General features: G+C 43.2%; 1 long non-coding RNA gene across 1 annotated transcript in view; it reads left to right on the forward strand.

The window, feature by feature from the left end:
- LOC142248779 (uncharacterized) overlaps nt 1–19410 on the forward strand; it is a 43080-nt gene extending 23670 nt beyond the window's left edge. The window contains exon 3 of the long non-coding RNA XR_012724942.1: nt 19170–19410. This is a non-coding gene — a long non-coding RNA (uncharacterized LOC142248779). The remainder of the gene's footprint in view (nt 1–19169) is intronic.
- Nucleotides 19411–25344: the final 5934 nt, after the last annotated feature.

The following is a 25344-nucleotide window of genomic DNA, read 5'->3' on the forward strand; positions in this document are numbered from 1 at the left end:
GAGCAAATTAATTCGGTGCATCTTATTCCAACGGGCGCTTCATGAAGGTTGGTATAGAAAAACACCAGCCTTGATGAAAACGCCACCAAAGGGTTACATGACATCAGCAGATACAGAGCAGGGGAGGGGTATACGTCACCAGGTGCACATCATGGTCCTGGGTCGTCCTCCATTGGCTTTTTTTTTCATTCTGATGATAATGTAGTGTTCTTATCCTGTTTCTCTCCAAAATGGCAATAAGGGTGCAGGGCTCCACGGTTTATAATCCAAAGGCTCCACGGTTTATAATCCAAAGGCGTGTTCTTGTCCTTTGTCCTATATAAGAATGTAATATTGTTGCAGGGCTCCAGGTTTATATTCCCAGAGCTCCACTTACGTCTTTCTGGCTGCCATAGTTCGGCTCTATCGTCCGGCCTCTATAGGAAAAAGTGAGAAATGGCTGTAAAGCTCCCAGGAGCAGTTTGTTTAGAGCCTTTGATCATTGTGACATCACAAAGTGATGACATATACAAGTGGGCGGGGCACCTTTATTAGTCATCGCATGTGGTCAGATGCAATTTGCATATTCTATGACGTTGGATGGAATCTGCATATTTCATGATGCCATAAACCTCTGATGTCACCACAATGAGAACAGACATGAACACTCCATTCGGGGCCCGGCCGTCATCATCATCATCTGAACCATTCATGATTGCGGCGCACAGATGTCGGGGTTCAGGTTTCTTGTCTAGTTACAAAGCAGAGGACTTAGTGCTATAAAAAGCGAATGTACGCTCAATGGTTCCCTGAATTCACAGCTCTGGAGCCGGAGGATCAGCCACTAAGGATTCTGGGAAAATTCAGTGACAGGTGTTAAACTAAATGAAAAATCTGAATTTTTAGAAATCCGGGAGAGACCCCTGGAGATGTAATGAAGGCCGCGTCTTGTGTTATACAGCCTTGTACGAAAAACATAAAATATATAAATGGTACCTCCAATAAACTATATTATGTGTGTAGTGTCTCACAAGTCTCCTTTTGGTGATTTTGGTTCTGCGGTCATGCTTTGCACAGTACATCTCCTCTCTTATCCGTTATATACAGCCACTTACTACAGTACATCACTCCTGTCATCTATATACTGCCCCATCCTACAGTGCATGGTTCCTCTCATCTATATACAGCCCCATCCTGCAGTACATGGCTCCTCTCATCTATATACTGCCCCATCCTACAGTGCATGGCTCCTCTCATCTATATACTGCCCCATCCTACAGTACATGGCTCCTCTCATCTATGTAGACTCCTCCTCTAATACATGGCTCCTCTCATCTATATACAGCCTCCTCTTCTAGTACATGGCTCCTCTCATCTATATATAGCCTTATCCTGCAGTAAATGTCTCCTCTCATCTACCATAAATTCAGCCTTATCCTGCAGTACATACCGTAACTCCTCTCATCTATATACAGTCTCCTCTTGTAGTACATGGCTCCTCTCATCTACATACAGTCTGATAATGCAGTACATGGCTCCTCTCATCTATATACAGCCTCCTCCTCTAGTACATGGCTCCCCTGCCTAAACCTCCCCCTCGTGCAGGACAGCGCCGCTTTCAGTTCCTCTTCAGAGCAGTTGAGCGCTGTGATACAGGAGGCTCTGCCCCCTCCTGCGACATCATCGTTCTAGCTACTGTATTGTCCCATGGGGCAGGTGGTTAACCTACTCGTTGCCGGGCCATTTCGAGTCAGATTAGGCGTTGTCACGGGGTAGCCTTGCCCGGTTCTGTTGCCCCGAGGCGAACAGTAAATGGTGGGGGAAGAGGGGTATTGGGAAAAGTTTGTCGTGATGCCACCTGTGGTATGCGGTCAGGGAATAGCCGCCGCTGCAGGGTTCCTTGCCGCAGCAGGTGTTATTGCAGCCGGAATGGTGTCACTCCCCACAGGTGAAGTGGGCCCCGGGTGGATGAAGAGGGTTGTAATGGCCGTTGGCGCCTAAGCGCTGAGCGGTGGCGCCCGTAAGGACAAGCCAACACAGTCTCTGCGGGCTCAGGGTGTAGTTTACTCACAACTTCAGCTGCCAGCCCGGTCACACTGGTCACTGCCATGATGGGCTCAGGTCAATCCCAGATCCGGTAAAGGGGTCACCACCGCTGTTTTGAGAGTGAAGAAGTGAGGGGCCTGTTTCTAAGGTGTCCCCCTCCGCAGTTAAGTACCCTGTCTGAGCTCCCGCTCCAAGCCCCCGGGCCCAGTAAAGTCCAAGTTGTCCAGAGATGTGTTGCCAGAACTATGGTCCCGACCAGATCTGATTGTGTGAGTGTGTTGTGCCTATATCTACCCCAGGTGAACCCTGTCCCCCAGGTGGCTGGTTTCAGTAACTGGGGAAGTCCCATGTATCGTGATGGCCATCCCCCCCCCCGCCTACCCTGAGCCATCCCACCCTGTGAGAAGGCTCCTATGCTGTTTGCAGTGTGTGGATGTGGAACCCCCCCCCACCTGAGATAGATACTGCACCTTATTGAGGTGCAATACCCTGTGGCGACCCGAGCCTCAGGGGTGCCACACTACGACCGAGCTCCTGCGCTGTTACTTTACTTTCCAGTAGTAAAGATGGCGGAGCATATGGACAGGACAGTTAGCGGGAAAAGTGAAGAAAACCTTCTCTATGATCTGCTGATAATCACAGAGTGGCCTCTGGACCCGATGAGCAGGTGAGCGGCTGATACCAGAGAGTTGTGATCAGTCAGCAGCTGTTCCCAGTGCGGACAACACATCGGAGGACAGGATGCGGAGCGATGAAATCCCAGCAATCTGGAAGTTACCATGCTGAAGATGGTTTCTTATTCGGCTATTATTTATTTTCTGTTTTTTTTACAGGTTCCTCAAAAATAAAACATTTTAAGTATATAATACCACGTAGTCATGTGCCCTGTATATAATACCACGTAGTCATGTGCCCTGTATATAATACCACGCAGTCATGTGCCCTGTATATAATACCACACAGTCATGTGTCCTGTATATAATCCCATGCAGTCATGTGCCCTGTATATAATACCACGCAGTCATGTGCCCTGTATATAATACCACGTAGTCATGTGCCCTGTATATAATACCATGCAGTCATGTGCCCTGTATATAATACCACGTAGTCATGTGCCCTGTATATAATCCCATGCAGTCATGTGCCCTGTATATAATACCACGCAGTCATGTGTCCTGTATATAATACCATGCAGTCATGTGCCCTGTATATAATACCATGCAGTCATGTTCCCTGTATATAATACCATGCAGTCATGTGTCCTGTATATAATACCATGCAGTCATGTGCCCTGTATATAATACCACGTAGTCATGTGCCCTGTATATAATACCACGTAGTCATGTGCCCTGTATATAATCCCATGCAGTCATGTGCCCTGTATATAATACCACGCAGTCATGTGTCCTGTATATAATACCATGCAGTCATGTGCCCTGTATATAATACCATGCAGTCATGTGCCCTGTATATAATACCACGCAGTCATGTGTCCTGTATATAATACCATGCAGTCATGTGTCCTGTATATAATACCATGCAGTCATGTGCCCTGTATAGAATACCACGCAGCCATGTGCCCTGTATATAATACCATGCAGTCATGTGTCCTGTATATAATACCATGCAGTCATGTGCCCTGTATATAATACCATGCAGTCATGTGTCCTGTATATAATACCATGCAGTCATGTGCCCTGTATATAATACCATGCAGTCATGTGTCCTGTATATAATACCATGCAGTCATGTGCCCTGTATATAATACCATGCAGTCATGTGCCCTGTATATAATACCATGCAGTCATGTGCCCTGTATATAATACCATGCAGTCATATGCCCTGTATATAATACCATGCAGTCATGTGCCCTGTATATAATACCATGCAGTCATGTGCCCTGTATATAATACCATGCAGTCATGTGTCCTGTATATAATACCATGCAGTCATGTGTCCTGTATATAATACCACGCAGTCATGTGTCCTGTATATAATACCACGCAGTCATGTGCCCTGTATATAATACCACGCAGTCATGTCCCCTGTATATAATACCACGCAGTCATGTCCCCTGTATATAATACCACGCAGTCATGTGCCCTGTATATAATACCACGCAGTCATGTGTCCTGTATATAATACCATGCAGTCATGTGTCCTGTATATAATACCATGCAGTCATGTGCCCTGTATATAATACCATGCAGTCATGTGTCCTGTATATAATACCATGCAGTCATGTGCCCTGTATAGAATACCATGCAGTCATGTGCCCTGTATATAATACCATGCAGTCATGTGCCCTGTATATAATACCATGCAGTCATGTGCCCTGTATATAATACCATGCAGTCATGTGTCCTGTATATAATACCATGCAGTCATGTGCCCTGTATATAATACCACGCAGTCATGTGCCCTGTATATAATACCATGCAGTCATGTGTCCTGTATATAATACCATGCAGTCATGTGTCCTGTATATAATACCATGCAGTCATGTGCCCTGTATATAATACCATGCAGTCATATGCCCTGTATATAATACCATGCAGTCATGTGCCCTGTATATAATACCATGCAGTCATGTGCCCTGTATATAATACCATGCAGTCATGTGTCCTGTATATAATACCATGCAGTCATGTGCCCTGTATATAATACCACGCAGTCATGTGCCCTGTATATAATACCACGCAGTCATGTGCCCTGTATATAATACCATGCAGTCATGTGCCCTGTATATAATACCACGCAGTCATGTGCCCTGTATATAATACCACGCAGTCATGTGTCCTGTATATAATACCATGCAGTCATGTGTCCTGTATATAATACCATGCAGTCATGTGCCCTGTATATAATACCATGCAGTCATGTGTCCTGTATATAATACCATGCAGTCATGTGTCCTGTATATAATACCATGCAGTCATGTGCCCTGTATATAATACCATGCAGTCATGTGTCCTGTATATAATACCACGCAGTCATGTGCCCTGTATATAATACCACGCAGTCATGTCCCCTGTATATAATACCACGCAGTCATGTGCCCTGTATATAATACCACGCAGTCATGTGTCCTGTATATAATACCATGCAGTCATGTGTCCTGTATATAATACCATGCAGTCATGTGCCCTGTATATAATACCATGCAGTCATGTGTCCTGTATATAATACCATGCAGTCATGTGCCCTGTATAGAATACCATGCAGTCATGTGCCCTGTATATAATACCATGCAGTCATGTGCCCTGTATATAATACCATGCAGTCATGTGCCCTGTATATAATACCACGCAGTCATGTGCCCTGTATATAATACCACGCAGTCATGTGCCCTGTATATAATACCACGCAGTCATGTGCCCTGTATATAATACCACGCAGTCATGTGCCCTGTATATAATACCACGCAGTCATGTGCCCTGTATATAATACCACGCAGTCATGTGCCCTGTATATAATACCAGGCAGTCATGTGCCCTGTATATAATACCATGCAGTCATGTGTCCTGTATATAATACCATGCAGTCATGTGTCCTGTATATAATACCACGCAGTCATGTGCCCTGTATATAATACCACGCAGTCATGTGCCCTGTATATAATACCACGCAGTCATGTGCCCTGTATATAATACCACGCAGTCATGTGCCCTGTATATAATACCACGCAGTCATGTGCCCTGTATATAATACCATGCAGTCATGTGCCCTGTATATAATACCATGCAGTCATATGCCCTGTATATAATACCATGCAGTCATGTGCCCTGTATATAATACCATGCAGTCATGTGCCCTGTATATAATACCATGCAGTCATGTGTCCTGTATATAATACCATGCAGTCATGTGCCCTGTATATAATACCATGCAGTCATGTGCCCTGTATATAATACCACGCAGTCATGTGCCCTGTATATAATACCACGCAGTCATGTGCCCTGTATATAATACCATGCAGTCATGTGCCCTGTATATAATACCACGCAGTCATGTGTCCTGTATATAATACCACGCAGTCATGTGTCCTGTATATAATACCATGCAGTCATGTGCCCTGTATATAATACCATGCAGTCATGTGCCCTGTATATAATACCATGCAGTCATGTGTCCTGTATATAATACCACGCAGTCATGTGTCCTGTATATAATACCACGCAGTCATGTGCCCTGTATATAATACCATGCAGTCATGTGCCCTGTATATAATACCATGCAGTCATGTGTCCTGTATATAATACCATGCAGTCATGTGCCCTGTATATAATACCATGCAGTCATGTGCCCTGTATATAATACCATGCAGTCATGTGTCCTGTATATAATACCACGCAGTCATGTCCCCTGTATATAATACCACGCAGTCATGTGCCCTGTATATAATACCATGCAGTCATGTGTCCTGTATATAATACCATGCAGTCATGTGTCCTGTATATAATACCATGCAGTCATGTGTCCTGTATATAATACCATGCAGTCATGTGTCCTGTATATAATACCATGCAGTCATGTGTCCTGTATATAATACCATGCAGTCATGTGCCCTGTATATAATACCACGCAGTCATGTCCCCTGTATATAATACCACGCAGTCATGTCCCCTGTATATAATACCACGCAGTCATGTCCCCTGTATATAATACCACGCAGTCATGTGCCCTGTATATAATACCATGCAGTCATGTGCCCTGTATATAATACCATGCAGTCATGTGCCCTGTATATAATACCATGCAGTCATGTGTCCTGTATATAATACCATGCAGTCATGTGCACTGTATATAATACCATGCAGTCATGTGTCCTGTATATAATACCATGCAGTCATGTGCCCTGTATATAATACCATGCAGTCATGTGCCCTGTATATAATACCATGCAGTCATGTGCCGTGTATAATACCATGCAGTCATGTGCCCTGTATATAATACCATGCAGTCATGTGCCCTGTATATAATACCACGCAGTCATGTGTCCTGTATATAATACCACGCAGTCATGTGTCCTGTATATAATACCATGCAGTCATGTGCCCTGTATATAATACCACGCAGTCATGTGCCCTGTATATAATACCATGCAGTCATGTGTCCTGTATATAATACCATGCAGTCATGTGTCCTGTATATAATACCATGCAGTCATGTGCCCTGTATATAATACCATGCAGTCATATGCCCTGTATATAATACCATGCAGTCATGTGCCCTGTATATAATACCATGCAGTCATGTGCCCTGTATATAATACCATGCAGTCATGTGTCCTGTATATAATACCATGCAGTCATGTGCCCTGTATATAATACCATGCAGTCATGTGCCCTGTATATAATACCATGCAGTCATGTGCCCTGTATATAATACCATGCAGTCATGTGCCCTGTATATAATACCACGCAGTCATGTGTCCTGTATATAATACCATGCAGTCATGTGTCCTGTATATAATACCATGCAGTCATGTGCCCTGTATATAATACCATGCAGTCATGTGCCCTGTATATAATACCATGCAGTCATGTGCCCTGTATATAATACCATGCAGTCATGTGCCCTGTATATAATACCACGCAGTCATGTGTCCTGTATATAATACCATGCAGTCATGTGTCCTGTATATAATACCATGCAGTCATGTGCCCTGTATATAATACCATGCAGTCATGTGTCCTGTATATAATACCATGCAGTCATGTGTCCTGTATATAATACCATGCAGTCATGTGCCCTGTATATAATACCATGCAGTCATGTGTCCTGTATATAATACCATGCAGTCATGTGCCCTGTATATAATACCACGCAGTCATGTCCCCTGTATATAATACCACGCAGTCATGTGCCCTGTATATAATACCACGCAGTCATGTGTCCTGTATATAATACCATGCAGTCATGTGTCCTGTATATAATACCATGCAGTCATGTGCCCTGTATATAATACCATGCAGTCATGTGTCCTGTATATAATACCATGCAGTCATGTGCCCTGTATAGAATACCATGCAGTCATGTGCCCTGTATATAATACCATGCAGTCATGTGTCCTGTATATAATACCATGCAGTCATGTGCCCTGTATATAATACCATGCAGTCATGTGCCCTGTATATAATACCACGCAGTCATGTGCCCTGTATATAATACCACGCAGTCATGTGCCCTGTATATAATACCACGCAGTCATGTGCCCTGTATATAATACCACGCAGTCATGTGCCCTGTATATAATACCACGCAGTCATGTGCCCTGTATATAATACCAGGCAGTCATGTGCCCTGTATATAATACCATGCAGTCATGTGTCCTGTATATAATACCATGCAGTCATGTGTCCTGTATATAATACCATGCAGTCATGTGCCCTGTATATAATACCACGCAGTCATGTGCCCTGTATATAATACCACGCAGTCATGTGCCCTGTATATAATACCACGCAGTCATGTGCCCTGTATATAATACCACGCAGTCATGTGCCCTGTATATAATACCATGCAGTCATGTGCCCTGTATATAATACCATGCAGTCATATGCCCTGTATATAATACCATGCAGTCATGTGCCCTGTATATAATACCATGCAGTCATGTGCCCTGTATATAATACCATGCAGTCATGTGCCCTGTATATAATACCATGCAGTCATGTGCCCTGTATATAATACCATGCAGTCATGTGCCCTGTATATAATACCATGCAGTCATGTGCCCTGTATATAATACCATGCAGTCATGTGCACTGTGTATAATACCATGCAGTCATGTGCCCTGTATATAATACCATGCAGTCATGTGCCCTGTATATAATACCATGCAGTCATGTGCACTGTGTATAATACCATGCAGTCATGTGCCCTGTATATAATACCATGCAGTCATGTTCCCTGTATATAATACCATGCAGTCATGTGCCCTGTATATAATACCACGCAGTCATGTGCACTGTGTATAATACCACGCAGTCATGTGCCCTGTATATAATACCATGCAGTCATGTGCCCTGTATATAATACCACGCAGTCATGTGCACTGTGTTTAATACCATGCAGTCATGTGCCCTGTATATAATACCATGCAGTCATGTGCCCTGTATATAATACCACGCAGTCATGTGCCCTGTATATAATACCATGCAGTCAAGTGCCCTGTATATAATACCCTGCAGTCATGTGCCCTGTATATAATACCATGCAGTCATGTGCCCTGTATATAATACCATGCAGTCATGTGCCCTGTATATAATCCCATGCAGTCATGTGCCCTGTATATAATACCATGCAGTCATGTGCCCTGTATATAATACCATGCAGTCATGTGCCCTGTATATAATACCACGCAGTCATGTGCCCTGTATATAATACCATGCAGTCAAGTGCCTTGTTGTGAATACACTATAAACATCAAAAAAAAATTATGACTGGCACAAAAATGGGCATCAAAGTGGGCACTGAGGTATGTTATTGAAGGGGTTAAATGGCTTTGGGCCACACATTTCACACTACAATTGCATACCTAGTGATGCCCCACATCAAATTCATGCTATTCCATCTTGGCCCAAATAGGTTCTGGGCATCAGAACTGGTATTAAAGTGGGAAAATCGCCAATTTTTGTCAGATTTGAATAAGTAGCAGGTGTTTTTGAGGGGGTCAAATGGCCTTGGGCCACTGTTATCTCACCATAAATACATAGCTAGTGATGCCCCTCATCAAAGTCAAGTCACTTTAGCCTGGCCCAAATGGGTTCTGGGCGTCAAAACTGGCATCAAAGTGGGAAAATGTTCACAGATTTGAATAAGTAAGAGTCTTCCACTCTTGACACACCGAGGGCAATACCGCAGATTCAGGATCCAGGATGTGGGGCACCTGAAACAATGGATACAGGAGGCCTGTGGTAGTATGTCTTCTGCGGTATTGCTCTTGGTGTGTGAAGAGTGGGAAAAGAGAATCGCGTTGACAATTCAGCACAATGGGCAGCACTTAGAGCACATCCTTTAGTGGGTTACTGTCGTTGCTCCATGTCACAAACATGTCAATAACTCGATAACAAATAAAGCTACATTAAAAATGAGCACACCATTGTTTTTTTTGTGAAATTTTCTGTGTTTGATGTGTCACATGGCCCCCTTCCCATTGAAAAAAGTAAAGTTTTTTCAAAATGGCAGCTTTGCAGATGGCCGCAATGGGCGTCACCCAGCCTCAAATGTTTCACCCCTCCCATGTACTGATATGCCACAAGCGGTAAGGTGATATCAGCAACCACTTCCATTTTATCAGGGTGTATCCATACTTATGGCCCACCCTGTATATTAAATCCTACACTTGCCCTGCATCTACTCGCAGGCTGCCCCTGATGTCAATACGTCTATCGGGCCCGTAGCTGCAGAGCAAGTGCGGAACAGGGAGCTAGTGGGTCTCAGCTCTTCAGTGGTGTTCAACCATGTATCCTGAGGAAATAGCGATGGCCCCACCACTCACAGGCCTAGTCGCACATAGGTAAGCCTGACCATGAATTCCCACACTTCCTCTCAGTTCCGGAGCACTTCCAATGTTCTCGTATTAGATAATTATGACCAGATCATACTATTATGAATCGATCAACTACAGAACAAGTATGATGCGAAGATCCCAGGTTTTTAGATACCTTCAACTTAGATCGGCTCTCCAATCACAATTCCAAATTCATGGCACAATGGCTCCCATATCCACTTTTCCCCTGATAGTTAATCCTACTGTAAAACCAAAACCCACGAGGTCTCCTACCTAGTCTGTACATGTACACATATATACTCTAGGTCACTAGAATCATTTCTCTGCGGGTAAAGGACAATTAGTAGCTTTTTATTCCAACTATCAGTGATGGTGAATGGGAGGAGATTTTGCTATATCACCTATATGTATCACCCTCAGCGAATAACAGAATGGTTTAACTATATATCAGTCACCAAGTCTATGCATCCCCATTAAGATTGTACCCTGAAGGCAGACTTCTGGCATATGGTTTGGACTTGTCCAGTCATCCTTTCGGTTTATCCTATCTGATATCCATCCATGTTCCTGTGGATCCTAAAATTTGTTTATTTGGGACATTTGAGTAAGGCCCCTTTCACACGTCAGTGATTCTGGTACGTTTGTGCTTTTTTTTAAACGTACCAGAATCACTGACATACGCAGACCCATTATAATGAATGGGTCTGCTCACACGTCAGTGATTTGTCACTGCACGTGTCTCCGTGCGGCGTACCCGCGTGTGCGTGATTGTTGCACGGAGACATGTCCATTTTTTTCTGGCATCACTGATGTTCCACGGACCACGCAGTGGTGTGGTCCGTGAAACACGTGCCAGAAAAAAACGTGCTTTTAAAATAAAAAACATTTTAACTCACCCGGCGTCCAGCGATGTCCTCTGCAGCCCGTGCAGCTTGTTGCTTCTGAGCCGGCTGATTACTGTCGCGCATATTCATTATGCGCGACACAGCCGACCCGGAAGCAGCTGCTGCGGGGTCACCGCCGGCCGGATGCTGCGTCGCGGGAGCGATCAGCACCATGGACAGCGGGAGCGGGCGCAGGTGAGTGAATCTCTAAGTGCAATCACGGGCCACGGAGAACGGAGCCCGGATTGCACTTAGACAACCCACGTGTGCCGTGATTTTCGGCACACGCAGGGACATGTGCGTGTTTTACACGCCTGTGAAAAACGTCTGTGTTTTTCACTGACGTGTGAAACGGGCCTAAGAAACATGGAGTCACCACCCTAGAATCCTTCTCAGACCCGCAACACACATCCGTTTTTTTGTACGTGTGCGGTACGTATTTGCACGTACCGGAGACACGTACACACGGAGACCCATGTTATTCAATGGTAGATGGCACACGCACGTAAAATCACACGGAACGTGTGTCCGTGTCGTAAGTACGTGTGTGCGCTTTTCTACACGGACGCCATGTCCGTTTTTGGCCGGCAGCACGCAGGCACGGACCCGCTTTAGTGTGCCTGCACGGACCGCACACAGAGTATGTCCGTGTCCGTTTTTCATCACGAAATCTGAAACACTTGTTTCCAATCTATCAGGTCAATTGAGAGCAAACAACAACAACAGGATCTCATGATGAATGATTAAAATCGTTAATTGGGTAAGAATGAGGGCCTTTAAAAACGGACAGCACACGGACAGCACACGTACGTATTTTATGTCAATACGGACATTCCACACGCACACACGGCTCGCATACGCCATCACACGGATGCCATACGTACCGGAGAAACGCCCCAAAAATACGGAACACGGACCCGAAAAACAGACCGTGTCATACGGACTTTTTTTTGCGGAAGTGTATTTTAGGCCTCAGAGAAACTTTATTCCTTGCCAGGAAACTGATCGCTATGAGATGGATGTGTAAAGGCTACTTTACACACTGCGATATCGGTCCCGATATCGCTAGTGTGGGTACCCGCCCCCATCTGTTGTGCGACACGGGCAAATCGCTGCCCGTGTCGCACAACAGCCGTCACACATACATACCTGTCCGGCGACGTCGCTGTGACGGACGAACCGCCTCCTTTCTAAGGGGGCGGTCCGTGCGGCGTCACAGCGACGTCACTGAACCGCCGCCCAATAGCAGCGGAGGGGCGGAGCTGAGCGGTACGTAACACCCCGCCCACCTCCTTCCTTCCTCATAGCGGCCGGGAGGCAGGTAAGGGGAGCTTCCTCGTTCCTGCGGCGTCACACGCAGCGATGTGTGCTGCCGCAGGAACGAGGAACAACCTCGTTACTGCTGCAGTAACGAGATTTGAGAATGGACCCCCATGTCACCGATTAGCGATTTTGCACGTTTTTGCAACGATGCAAAATCGCTTATCGGTGTCACATGCAACGGCATCGCTAATGCGGCCGGATGTGCGTCACCAATTCCGTGACCCCAACGACTCCGCATTAGCGATGTCGCAGCGTGTAAAGCCCGCTTAAGTCTCATCCAACATGAAGGTCCAGGGTAGATTTAGTTAACACAATAATCCCATATATTTGCCAAACCCATCGATGTCAACAATCTCTTCCGAATTATCAGTCTTTATTAGAAGGTCATGAGATATATTCCGTTTCGAGATGTCGGTAAGGGTCGGATGTTTGGCAGAATAAGGTTCTGTTGTTGAGGTTATATTACTTTGTGTATATTTTTGTTTCCTTTGCAGATCACATGTGGAATGATAGAATGGTCCTATGTCTACTGAATATATAATGGGCAATGAGTGATTTACTGTTAGTGTATATGTTTGCATACCCGGTAATACTCCTCTGTATGTCTTCTATGTAACAATTCATGCTGCTCAAACTCACTTGAATGAATGTATCTTTTGGCCTGTATGTCTATCTGTTAAGTAACAGTTATCAATAAAACACATTTTTTAAAAAGTTAGATATTTTCTTTTAGTGCAGATGGTCTTTTGAAGGATAAGCTTTAGTTCTACTGTTTTACCTGTTTTGTGTCACCAAGTGGCGCTACATCTCCATGTTAACCTTAAGAGAGCGCTAGAAGCATTGGACGTAAGCTGTAAAATCGCAGCATCACAATGATGCATATAGTAATAAGCATATCTGCTGAAATTCGAACTTGGAAGTTTGCTTGAATTTGGCCAGGAAATTTCTTTTGATGCAAATCCATTGTGTTTTATTATGCTCCCGAGTCCCTGTTGACCATGTTGGCGCATAATAAAGGTTGAGTTCTGAAAAAAAAGAAAATGTATACTGAACTCATCAGTCACCTGTGGTGGCACCTCAGCTCCCGTCTTGTCATCCAAACACTTCAAGCGGCTTCAGCGGCTTCTTTTCTTCAGGTGTCGCGAAGGCCATCCTCTTCCAGATGTTCAGTCTTCACATGTAGCGATGTTACCTGAGGCCTAGGCAGTGCTGGGGGCACTGGTGAAGACTGAAGGTTCAGAAGGAGATGTCCATCACCACACTAAGGGGTACTTTGCACGTTGCGACATCGCTAGCATCGGCTAGCAATGTCGAGCGCGATAATACCCACCCCCGTCGCACATGTGATAACTTGTGATAGCTGCCGTAGTGAACATTATCGCTACAGCAGCTTCACACGCACTTACCTGCCCTGCGACGTCGCTCTGGCCGGCGACCTGCCTCCTTCCTAAGGGGGCGGGTCGTGCGGAGTCACAGCGACATCACAAGGCAGGCGGCCAATAGAATCGGAGGGGCGGAGATGAACGGGACGTAAACATCCTGCCCACCTCCTTCCTTCCGCATAGCCGGTGGAGGCAGGTAAGGAGATGTTCCTCGCTCCTGCGGCTTCACACACAGCGATGTGTGCTGCCGCAGGAACGAGGAACAACATCATATCTCCTATTAGTGCGACATTCTGAAAATGACCGACGCTACACAGATCACTGATTTTCGACGCTTTTGCGATCGTTATCAGCGCATCTAGGCTTTACACGTTGCAACGTCGTTACCGGCGCCGGATGTGCGTCACTTTCGATTTGACCCCGACGATATCGCAGTAGTGATGTCACAACGTGCAAAGTACCCCTTAGGGTGCGTGTCCACGATCAGTTTTTGCAGCGTTTTGGACGCAGCATGTTTCAGCTGCGTCCAAAATGCTGCGTTGTACAGTACAAGCACAGTGGACAGGATTTCTAGAAATCCCGTGCCCAACTGCCCACTGTGCTTCTTTTTTCCATAGCAAACACTGAACTGCGGTGCGTCTTTCCAGATCGCAGCATGTCAGTTGTTTGCTGCGGAATCGCATGCGTCCTCCATAGGGAGAACACAAGCGAGAGACCGCAGCACACCGAATCCTGATCATTGGTACGAGCAGCTGCGATCTCCTGTGTTCACCTGCGGAGGAGACATGTGGCCCCGCCGGTCAGGACTCACTGCGTTCTGAATGCAGCAAGTCCTGATCGTGGGCACATACCCTTAAATACACCAGAGCCTCTGGGAGAGATTGGGTGACTGGATGGGCATATCAATGGTGCAGCCCAAGAGGTGAGGGGGCCACTACCACCTCCAAAGCAAGCAGAATTGTGCATTATGAGGAGCTATTACACTGTAAGAGGCTCATATATATATATTCTTGCACAGGGGCCTCTTCTGTCTGTGTCCGCCAGGCTTGGGTAGGTAAGTGGTAAGGAGAGAATACATTTCGCCCAAAGTAAATCACAAAAATAATTTGTGGATTCAGGCAAATCTGAGGTTTTTTGTAAGATTTAAGGAAACTTTAATTAACCTCAAATTGATTTGCTCATCTCTAGCTACAAAGCCACATAATGAATGTGGATGTGGTCATGTTATCATCCTCAAGCTGCTCTGATTGCAACATGCAAGTCTTCAAAAATGTAGCCGGTTCGGATTGTGACGATCAGTATATCACAAAGCGACTACTTACCGGTTCCCTAAAGAGTCACTAGCACTGCACGAATAGTTTTCACCGAGGACAAAATGACCTCATCCAGCTTCCGACCGATATGAACAAAACCCCGGCCGCCCAGCCAACAGCTCGAGCCACTGGATAACTGTAGGCGAGCGAGGATTTCTCTAAATAGGGATAGAGTTATTTCACCTTAAAGAATGTTTTCATTTTTATTTCATACATCAATTGTACACATGAAAATAAGCAACTTTGCAATTTATGTTATCAGACAAATTTGCAATTTTCTGAAGACTTTCCAATAACTGAGATATTAGATGCCAGTTGTTACTGATGAGATTCTATGTAACTATGAAGGAACTAGGAGAGAAGCTGAAATCCAGGACCTCCAAGGTGGTGTTTTCAGAAATACTACCGGTGCCACAAGCTTCACTAGAAAGACAGTGGGAGCTTAAGGAGTTAAGTGGTTTAGAAATTAGGGTTTGGGTTCATGGAGAACTGGGCCAACTTCTTTGTCAGGTACAGACTCTAAAATGGGATGGGCTGCACCTCACTGGGGAGTGGGCTGTTGAGCTTGGGGGGGGGGGGGGAATGGTCAAACGAAAGGAGGAGCTTTTGAACTAGGATCTGGGGTGAGGAAGGGTAGTTGTGCAAAAAAAGCGGGTAGTTAGAGTAGAAAGAGAGAGTGAGTCAGTAGGGGTCAATGAAGATTTAGGGGGGCAGGAACATGCAAGGAAATTAGGGAGGCGAGGAGCAAGAAATGTGTTAATAGTATTAAATGTCTGCTGGCAAATGTAAGTAGCCTTGCAAACAAAATGAATGGATTGGAGACTCTTATGTAAGCCATAAATTATGATATGGTGGTGTCACGTGTGACAGACAGTCCCGTGGTCTCTGGCTATAGAAGGTCACAGTGTTTGGCTGGGCAGAATGCCCCCTGACTTTCCATTGTTCCTGCTATCAGTATTCATTGGTATAGTACAAAATTTCAGGGTAACAGATGGAATAAAGAAAAGGCCACTCCGAAAGTACATATAAATCAAGGAACGGGATAGGAGTATTAAAGGGCCATACATGATAGTAAGAGTAAATATAAAGACTCCTTGTGATAAAAAATAACAAGTTTATTTCAAATTCACAATAGATAAGGAGACGACATTATAGTAATTGGAAAAAGTGCATGAGTGCAGGAAAATGGTTCCAGAGAAAGTTCCCAGACCATGGGCCCCTGCCATAATAGATACAATTCACTGGGTCAGCAGTATTCCCTTAGCGTTTATAGAATTAATTAATTAGAAATACATAAATATATTGCCGATTACCCATCAGAAAAAGTGCAAAATTCTAGGCAAATGCCGAGGCAGGGGTCCAGTGCAGGAGAAGGAAGCCCCAACGCGTTTTGCTGCGTTAGCTTCTTCGGGGGGCAGTGTGTCCCCTGAAGAAGCTAACGCAGCGAAACACATTGGGGCTTCCTTCTCCTGCACTGGACCCCTGCCTCGGCATTTGCCTAGAATTTTGCACTTTTTCTGATGGGTAAGCGGCAATATATTTATGTATTTCTAATGAATTAATTCTTTAAACGCTAAGGGAATACTGCTGACCCAGTGAATTGTATCTATTATGGCAGGGGCCCATGGTCTGGGAACTTCCTCTGGAACCATTTTCCTGCACTTATGCACTTTTTCCAATTACTATAATGTCGTCTCCTTATCTATTGTGAATTTGAAATAAACTTATTTTTTATCACAAGGAGTCTTTATATTTACTCTTACTATCATGTATGGCCCTTTAATACTCCTACCCCATACTTGATTTATATATTCATTGGTATAGGTAGCTTTCCTGCTGGATTAATTTCTCCCTCTTTTGGACCTAGCAGGAGCTCAACTTCCACACAGCTGCTGATCATCAGTATTTTCTTGGTGATTAAATACTCCTTCCTTCCTTCCTTTGGACTGATGCTGGTGATATTATTCAGTTAATTCAAGCCTTGTTTGCAAGCAGGTGGCTTGTATTCCTGTATTGTATTATTGCTGATAACTTTGCTGAACTTCTACCTAAGTATCTGTAGATAAGTACTTCATGCTTTTTTCTCCATACGTCCTCCTTGTATCGTCGATAGTGTTTAGTGAGGTTGACGAAGAGCTCATCCCATCCGTTCCTCATTTAGGGCCCAGCACTAGGGAGACTTAGGGTCAGGTATCTGGCTCAGGGCATAGGTGCAGAACATATCTAGGCTGGTGAGGGACCCCAGGGACCGGCAGTAGGTTTAGTCAGGGGTCACCATCTTCCCTTTCCCTAGACACAGGGTTTCCCTTCCCTTTCGCTTGGTACTTCCCCATACCTAGAGTGACAGGTGAGTATTACGGAAACCTCGCTTGATGAAAGTCACGTCTCGGTGACAAACATACAGGGATACACTTCAATTAAAAAAGACAGGAAAGACAAAAATGGTGGAGGGGTGTGTATATTTGCTATGTCATATAATATGTGCTGCTCCAACCACAAGGCAGCATGAATCAGAGACTGGTTCCTACATTACAAACATGTATGTTTTAACCAGAAAATCTGCAGTGTTTCTAAAAAAACATAGTTGAAAGAGAGGTTAAGAATGAGGCAAGCAGTCCAAGAGGAAGGTCCTCAAAAGCATGTCTTACACTGGTCAGCTAGACAGACAGGTGTCACACAGAGTTTTGTTCAAAACTTGCCGAGTGTCATGGCAGCATCAGATGAGGATATCTCTGGTGTTTCTGAGTAAGGCCGGAGTCACACTTGTGAGTGACTTTGCTGCAGAGACACAAGTATTCTCCGGAGGCAGAACACAGCAAGATACCGCAACTGTCCAAGCCGGGATCATGGGCACGAGAAGCTGTGGTCTCTTGCGAGGAGATTTGCGGTCCCACAGGTCAGGACCTGCCGCGTCCAGGACGCAGCTGGTCCTAATCGTGTGCACATACCCTAATAGCCACCATGACAACAGGTCAGTCCCTATGTGTGTACAGGAAGAGACCGTTCAGTGTAAGAGCAGGTGGAGAGAACCCAACAAGGACCTACCTCTTGGACTAGTCACCTTCTCTGCTCTTCTCTAAAATGCTGTTTCTAATGTAGGGACCCCCACTTAGATTTATGTTACTTGTAATCGGGTAGTAAGTAAGCAAATTATTGAAACCTTCAAAGGAAGATATAGAGTAGGACAATGCTAGGACATTACTGACCATTTTCTAAAATGTTAGCATGTGAGGTATAGCAGTATTGCCCAATATGACAGCATCATCTGCAAAATAGCACAATTTATTGTCCGCTTTATTTCAGGTCATTTTTCACAATTCCCCATCCTCTACATCACAAACTAAAAGCCACTCGGATTTAAAGAGAAACTTTTATTGCATTCATTATTCAAAATAGCATAATAAATCTGAAAGGGACCCGTACGGCCCAGACGTGGTGCAACAAACTAGACAAAAATAACATTTAAACCTTTCAAAATGTCATAATCCGTTTCATCCAAGCAACTGAGCGATTGGACGGTAAGAGATTAAGAAAATAAAATCTGTTTATTTATTGCCCTCCTAGAATTAGGAAAAATAAATCAAGAGTTATTATTTTGTGTGCAGACACAAAAATATCAAGTTTTCCGTTAACTGGTGCAGCCTCTCCTTCACTGCTTATGTAATAGGTGGAACGAAAACATCAAACCATCAAAAAAGATGAATCTACATTTTTTTTTTTTCAGCAAAAAGCACAATGGATCATAAAATACGATCAATAAAACTGAATCCTCCGGAGCCTGGTCATAACACAACAGAGAAGCTTCAATAGATGTGATGGAAAAATGTCCTAATGACCCCCCCCCGTGTAAATGAAGGTGAACGTCATTAACTATGCAAAGCAATATTAATTATTTAGGATCAGCAGAATCGACTATTTAACATGCTAGGATTATCCTCTACTCTACGAAAACCATTTAACTGGTGAAGTGCATAAAAAAAACACACTATCAAAAAAACCTGAGTGAATAGTTCAGAATACCTGCTGGAAACGCCAAGGTAAGCAATTTGTTCCTAAGTATCTTTTCAATAGGTTCATACATTATCTGATGCGATATCTGTCTGTGCCGCATGAAATATTCACAGCGTGAGACAATGCAATTAGTATGCAAGGCACCCGACTGCTTAAACACCTTCAATGTGTACAACGCAGTCAAAATGCCCCGGATCACTTTTTACAACATCTGTCAGTGCCTAATGATCAAGTTTCAGTTAAAAAAAAAATAATAAAATAAATCTAGATATCTACATATAAACACCAACGCCCCCTGCTCCCACTGTAAGAATACTGTAATTGGGTTAATCTCCCTTTACAGGTTTGGAAATTTGCAAAAATGTAGTTTTTATGGGAAATCTGACCAGAAAGTCTTTTAAGTCATGTTCCAACAAGATAAAAAAAACTCCTACTCTTTTAGTTTGTTGTGGTTTGACCCAAAATACACAATAGCAATCTGTTCTGATTTTTTGCATTTTTTGCTGCATTTTGGCTTTATTGTGTGTTTTTGGACAGATTTAATACTGGGGGGGGGTGCAATTTTATTTTCAGCGGAGTAATAAAAAGCAATGGTAGGTCATCCGTCCGTGTAAATCGCTTGAGCCCAGCAACAAGCTTGAAGTAATCATCTGTAAACAGTTTATGGATCAGTTCAGTATCATTGATTAAAATTCAACAATCTTGAAGGTATATAGACACACAACGTCTTTAAGATGTTGGAAGATCTGACAAGGTTTTCCCAGACGAAGCCCCATCAGTAAAAAAAGTGACAGTCTTTTCTAAAGCGGCTTTGTTGGTGGTTTTGATGCCGTTTTTTTTTTTTCTAAAGGACCCACAATTAGAGATGAGTGGACCGAGGATGTTTGGGTTCTTGAGGTTCTTTCAGACTTTAGTTAAAAAAGTTTGTTTCATGACCTAGCCTTCACCTGAACTTGTTCCTGGCCCCCAAGCCCTATATAAGTCAATAGGGACCCAAACTAACAGGCTTGACTCAAGTAACGAGCATAATGGAAGTAAATGATTGGGCACTTTTGGCTCTCCACCCACAGCCAGCCATACACAGAGAACTTCCGAGAGGAAAGACGAGAGTTTTTTTGTATCGTTTGTTTTTTTCTTTTTTAAACAACATCCGAAAACGTTGTTTTAATCTCCAGTGAGAGCCATTCAGAGACTACAAGTGGCTCGTACTGGGTCAATAACCGAGCGTTCCCGATCACCCCGATACCATATTTAGTTGCTAGTATACGTAAAGCACCCAAACTCAAAACACAGACATTTTTTTCTCCTTTTTAAAAGACCATGTTCGGGTTTGAACCCCGAACACCCAGTGTTCTGTACAAACATAGACCTTTACAGTTCAGGTTCGCTCATATCTACCTACAAAAAGATATCTTGAATATTAATTGATCTTATTCAGCTGGTCCTGAAACAGTTTTTGCTTTTTTTCTTACTGAAAACATGCTGGGATTCTACATGTTAACGGGAACCTGTCACTGGATGTTTATAATACTCACCTAACGGTCGGTGCGGAGCAGACTGGTCAAATGGGCGTCTCCGTTCTCTGGGTTCGCGCCTCCTCTTTCGGTCATCTTTGTCCTCCTTCTGAAGCTAGTGTGGCTGACGCATTCTACGTCATACACACTAGCCGGCATTGAGGTCCTGTGCAGGTGCACTTTGATCTGCCCTGAGTAGGGCAGATCAAAGTTTTGTAGTGCGCCTGCGCGGGACCTCAATGCCGGTTACTGTAGATGACGTAGAACGCGTCATCCACACTAGCTTCAGAAGGAGGACAAAGATGGCCGAAAGAGGAGGCGTGGACCCAGAGAACGGAGACGCCCATCCGACCAGTCTGCTCCGCACCGACCGTTAGGTGAATATTATAAACATCCGGTGACAGGTTCCCTTTAAAATCCAAGTGCGTTATTTACATACCCTTTTCAGGCCACCAAAAACCGCATTATAAAATAAAACATCTATTTCAATGTCTTTAATCAATAAATGCCCCATGACAGATAGATCTGTCATGGAGTGGACAGGGGTTTGTTGAGCGCTCCACACATGATGGATGCTGGGTATATTACATAGCCAGCATCTCTGTCTAACAGCCGCGGTCAGAAATGAGCACAGTCGTTGGCTGTTAGCCATTTAAACGCCACTGTCAATATCGCCATCAGCGGCATTTAAATGGTGCGGCTGCCGGTGGTGCTCACACACACAGTCTTCCATCAGCTCCCTCCTTGATGTGATTGCGAGGAACCGATGGGTTTGGCAGTCAGGGGCTTTCTGAAGGCTTCTGTCGCTACCATCTTGGTCCTCCTTTGAATCTCAGCTATATGCTGAGCTTCAAAGGATACCGAGATTGTCACCATAGTGTGGCATTGCAGTACATAGTATATGCAATTGAACGTTCAGAGTCAAGTCATCCGATGGGACTAAAAAAATAAGAGTAAAATAATAATAAAAAAAAAATCACCCCAGTTTTCCCCCCATTAAAAAAAGCAAAAATATAACTTGTATCGCCGTGTACGTAAAAGACCAGTGTATCAATATATAAAATTAACCCGACTGGTAAATGCTGTAATGAGAAAAAAAAAAAAGCCCAGAACTGCATTTTTTTTCTGCACTTCTTCCTTAAAAAAAATAAAAAAAAAAATATATATATATACAATAAAAAGCGAACAAAGTATTGTATTTAACCCTAAATGGTATGAATAAAAATGTAAGGTGGTCAAAGAAAATACATGCGCTCACAGAGCTCCATTGATGGCAAAATAAAATGCATTATGGATCTTGGAAAATGATGACAGAAACCAATTTTTTTATCTTTTTCTTTTTATACAAACTTCTGAATTTTTTTTCACCACTTCAAAAAAAATCCATGCAAGTTTGGGATCGCTGTAATAGTACTGACGTGGAGAATCATGTTATTAAATTATCATTTCCATACAATGAACAATAGAAAAACAAAACCCAAAAATTATGGCAAAATTATATTTTCTGTGCAAAAAAAACAACAAAAAAAACGTAGCAGAAAAATGTTATGCTACGGTGGAACATGCCTTCAAGGTAAGCAAGTATTCAGTTGCTATTGAATATTTAAACATGTTAAATAATTAAATATTCAATATATTTAAATATTTTACATAGTTAAGTATGTGAGAAGGGTCGGGAGGTGTAATCACAGTGAAAAGCGAGTGCGGACATTTGGCAAGAAATAGATTTTAAACTACTAGATTTACATTTAGTTGTCCTAAGCTTTTATATTCACATTTTGTCAAGTATTTTGCAGGATCTGAAAGCCACATTTGAGACGTAAACAATGCTTTCTTAAGTCTTCATTGCACAAAATTAAAAAAAACATTAAAGATAAAGTGAAATTATTTTTAACATAAAATGTTAAATGTAATTCAAATAAATAAAAATCCAATTACTACACATCCTTACTGTTATCTGAGCTCCATGCAACCCTATGGTAATTTAAGCGCCACATGAATCTATGGCAATATACTCTCCATACAATTTATATGATGATTCAACCTTCAGACAACCCTATAGTGATCCATACTATGATGATCTGTACTCCATAGAATCGAATGTGGATCTAACTTCCATACAATTACATGATGATCCCAAGCAATATACAACCCTATGGCGAACTTTACTCCATACAATTAAATGGCAATCTAACCTCCATTGAATTATATATTGATGCTGAGCTTCATACACCCCAGTGAGATCTCAGAACCATACAGTCCAATGGTGATATAAGCTCCATCAACTACATGATTATCCCAAACAACATACAACCCTGTAGCGATCCAAGTTCCACACCAACCTAAAGGTGATCTAAGCCTTCTATAGGGAACTAGATTTCCTATAACCATATGGTGAACAAAGCTTCATTCAACCCTATTGTGATCTACGCTCCCTACAATCCTAAGGTGAACTAAGTTCCATAAAACCTAATTGTGAGCTAAGCTCTCTACAGCCCTATTGGGATCTAAACTCCCTGTAATCCTAAGGTGAACTAAGCTCCCTACAATCCTAAAGTGAAGTAAGCTCCCTACAATCCGAAGTTGAACATACAACCATAACCATGTGATCTAAGCTCCGTACAATCCTAAGGTGAATCAAACTTCATACAACCCCAGTGTTATCTAAGCTCCCTATAACCCTATTGTGATCTAAGCTCCCTGCAATCCTAAGGTGAACTAAGCTCCATACAACCCTATTGTGAGCTAAGCATCATACAACTTTATTGTGATGTAAGCCCCCTCAACCCTAAGGTGAACCAGGCTCCATACAACCCCAGTGTGATCTAAACTCCCTACAACCCTATTGTGATCTAAGCTCCCTGCAATCCTAAGGTGATTTAAGCTCCATAGAACCCTATTGTGATCTAAGTGCCCTATAGCCCTATAAGCTCCCAGTAAACCTAAGGTGAACTAAGCTCCATACAACCCTATTGTGATCTAAGCTCCCTACAATCCTAAGGTGAACTAAGCTCCATTCAACCCCAGTGTGATTTATGCTCCCTACAGCCCTATTGTGATCCAAGGTCCCTACAATCCTAAGGTGAACTAAGCTCCATACAACCATATTGAGATCTAAGCTCCCTACTGCCTTATTGTGATCTAAGCTCCCTGTAATCCTAAGGTGAACTAAGCTTCCTACAACCCTATTGTGATTCAAGTTTAGAATTCTATGGTGAAATCCATAAAACCCTATAGTGAATTAAGCTCAACACGACCATACAGTGATCTAGGCTTCATACAATTCCATGGCGATTTAAGCTCCATACTACCCTTTGGTTTTGTGAAGACTGCTGGAGAGTACTGTCCCTTACCTAAAGGATTAAAATGTAGTGCAAAATTATTTATTTTATTTTTTTTAATTTATTTAATTTCCAGTGAAACCTCATTTTCAAATGCTTCATCCCATTCACTAAAGAATAGACCATTTTCTCGATTATCTGGTTTTTACAATAGTGCAGTACACTTGAATAAACTTTGTCCTGCAACAGTGAAAATGCCCATAATAAGGAATATATTTTTCTCCCACATATTAGTCCAGCAGTTACAGAAAATTATCTCTTTAGAATGTAATAGGAAGATAATAACTAAAGATTATAGAGACGTAAAAATGCTCAAGGATAAAGATCATGGAGCAACTGCACCACTATATCTCTATATACTGAATGTGTGAGATAAGGGGATGACTCAATATTTTCACATGATCAGAACAATTTTGTTATAAAATCGTAACTCTCCTTCCAAATATAAGTATATTGTAGGCTATGTTCACACAGTTTGTTTTTTTTAACTGATCTACTTCAAAATCCTCCTCAAAAAATAGTTGAGAAAACCCTATTCATTTATATGGGAAATCCACTTTACTATTTTTACAAGGAGTTTTTGGAGCATTTTTTTTCCTCCCGAAAAGAGGTGTTGTAAAAGTCTTGATGGAGGAAAAAAAAAAAAAAAAAAAAGCGTATGTCACTTTTTTTTAATGGACACCGATGAGGTCTGTTCCAGATTGGACACCGTAAAATCAAAAATGCTGAAAAAAAAAAGCTTAATGAAATCCTCCTCACGGGGAGCAGGAGAAGAAACTGAGCGGAAACTCTCCAATTCCTCAGAAAACTCTTTGTGCACATAGCCTTACAGTTCTATGAACTTTCGTTTAATGTGAAGGAAAACTACTGTATACTATTCAGAGATGCCTTTTGCCTGCAATACATTGTGAGGCGCAGGGGCGCAACGATTGTGGTCACAGGAGTCGCCACCACGCCTGGGGGACTACAGCGCCTGCTTCAGCTGCATGTGAATATCAGGGTGCACATCCAACTGAAATGCATTGCAGCACAG

This window comes from Anomaloglossus baeobatrachus, chromosome 8 (genome assembly GCF_048569485.1).
Source record: "Anomaloglossus baeobatrachus isolate aAnoBae1 chromosome 8, aAnoBae1.hap1, whole genome shotgun sequence".
NCBI lineage: Eukaryota > Metazoa > Chordata > Amphibia > Anura > Aromobatidae > Anomaloglossus > Anomaloglossus baeobatrachus.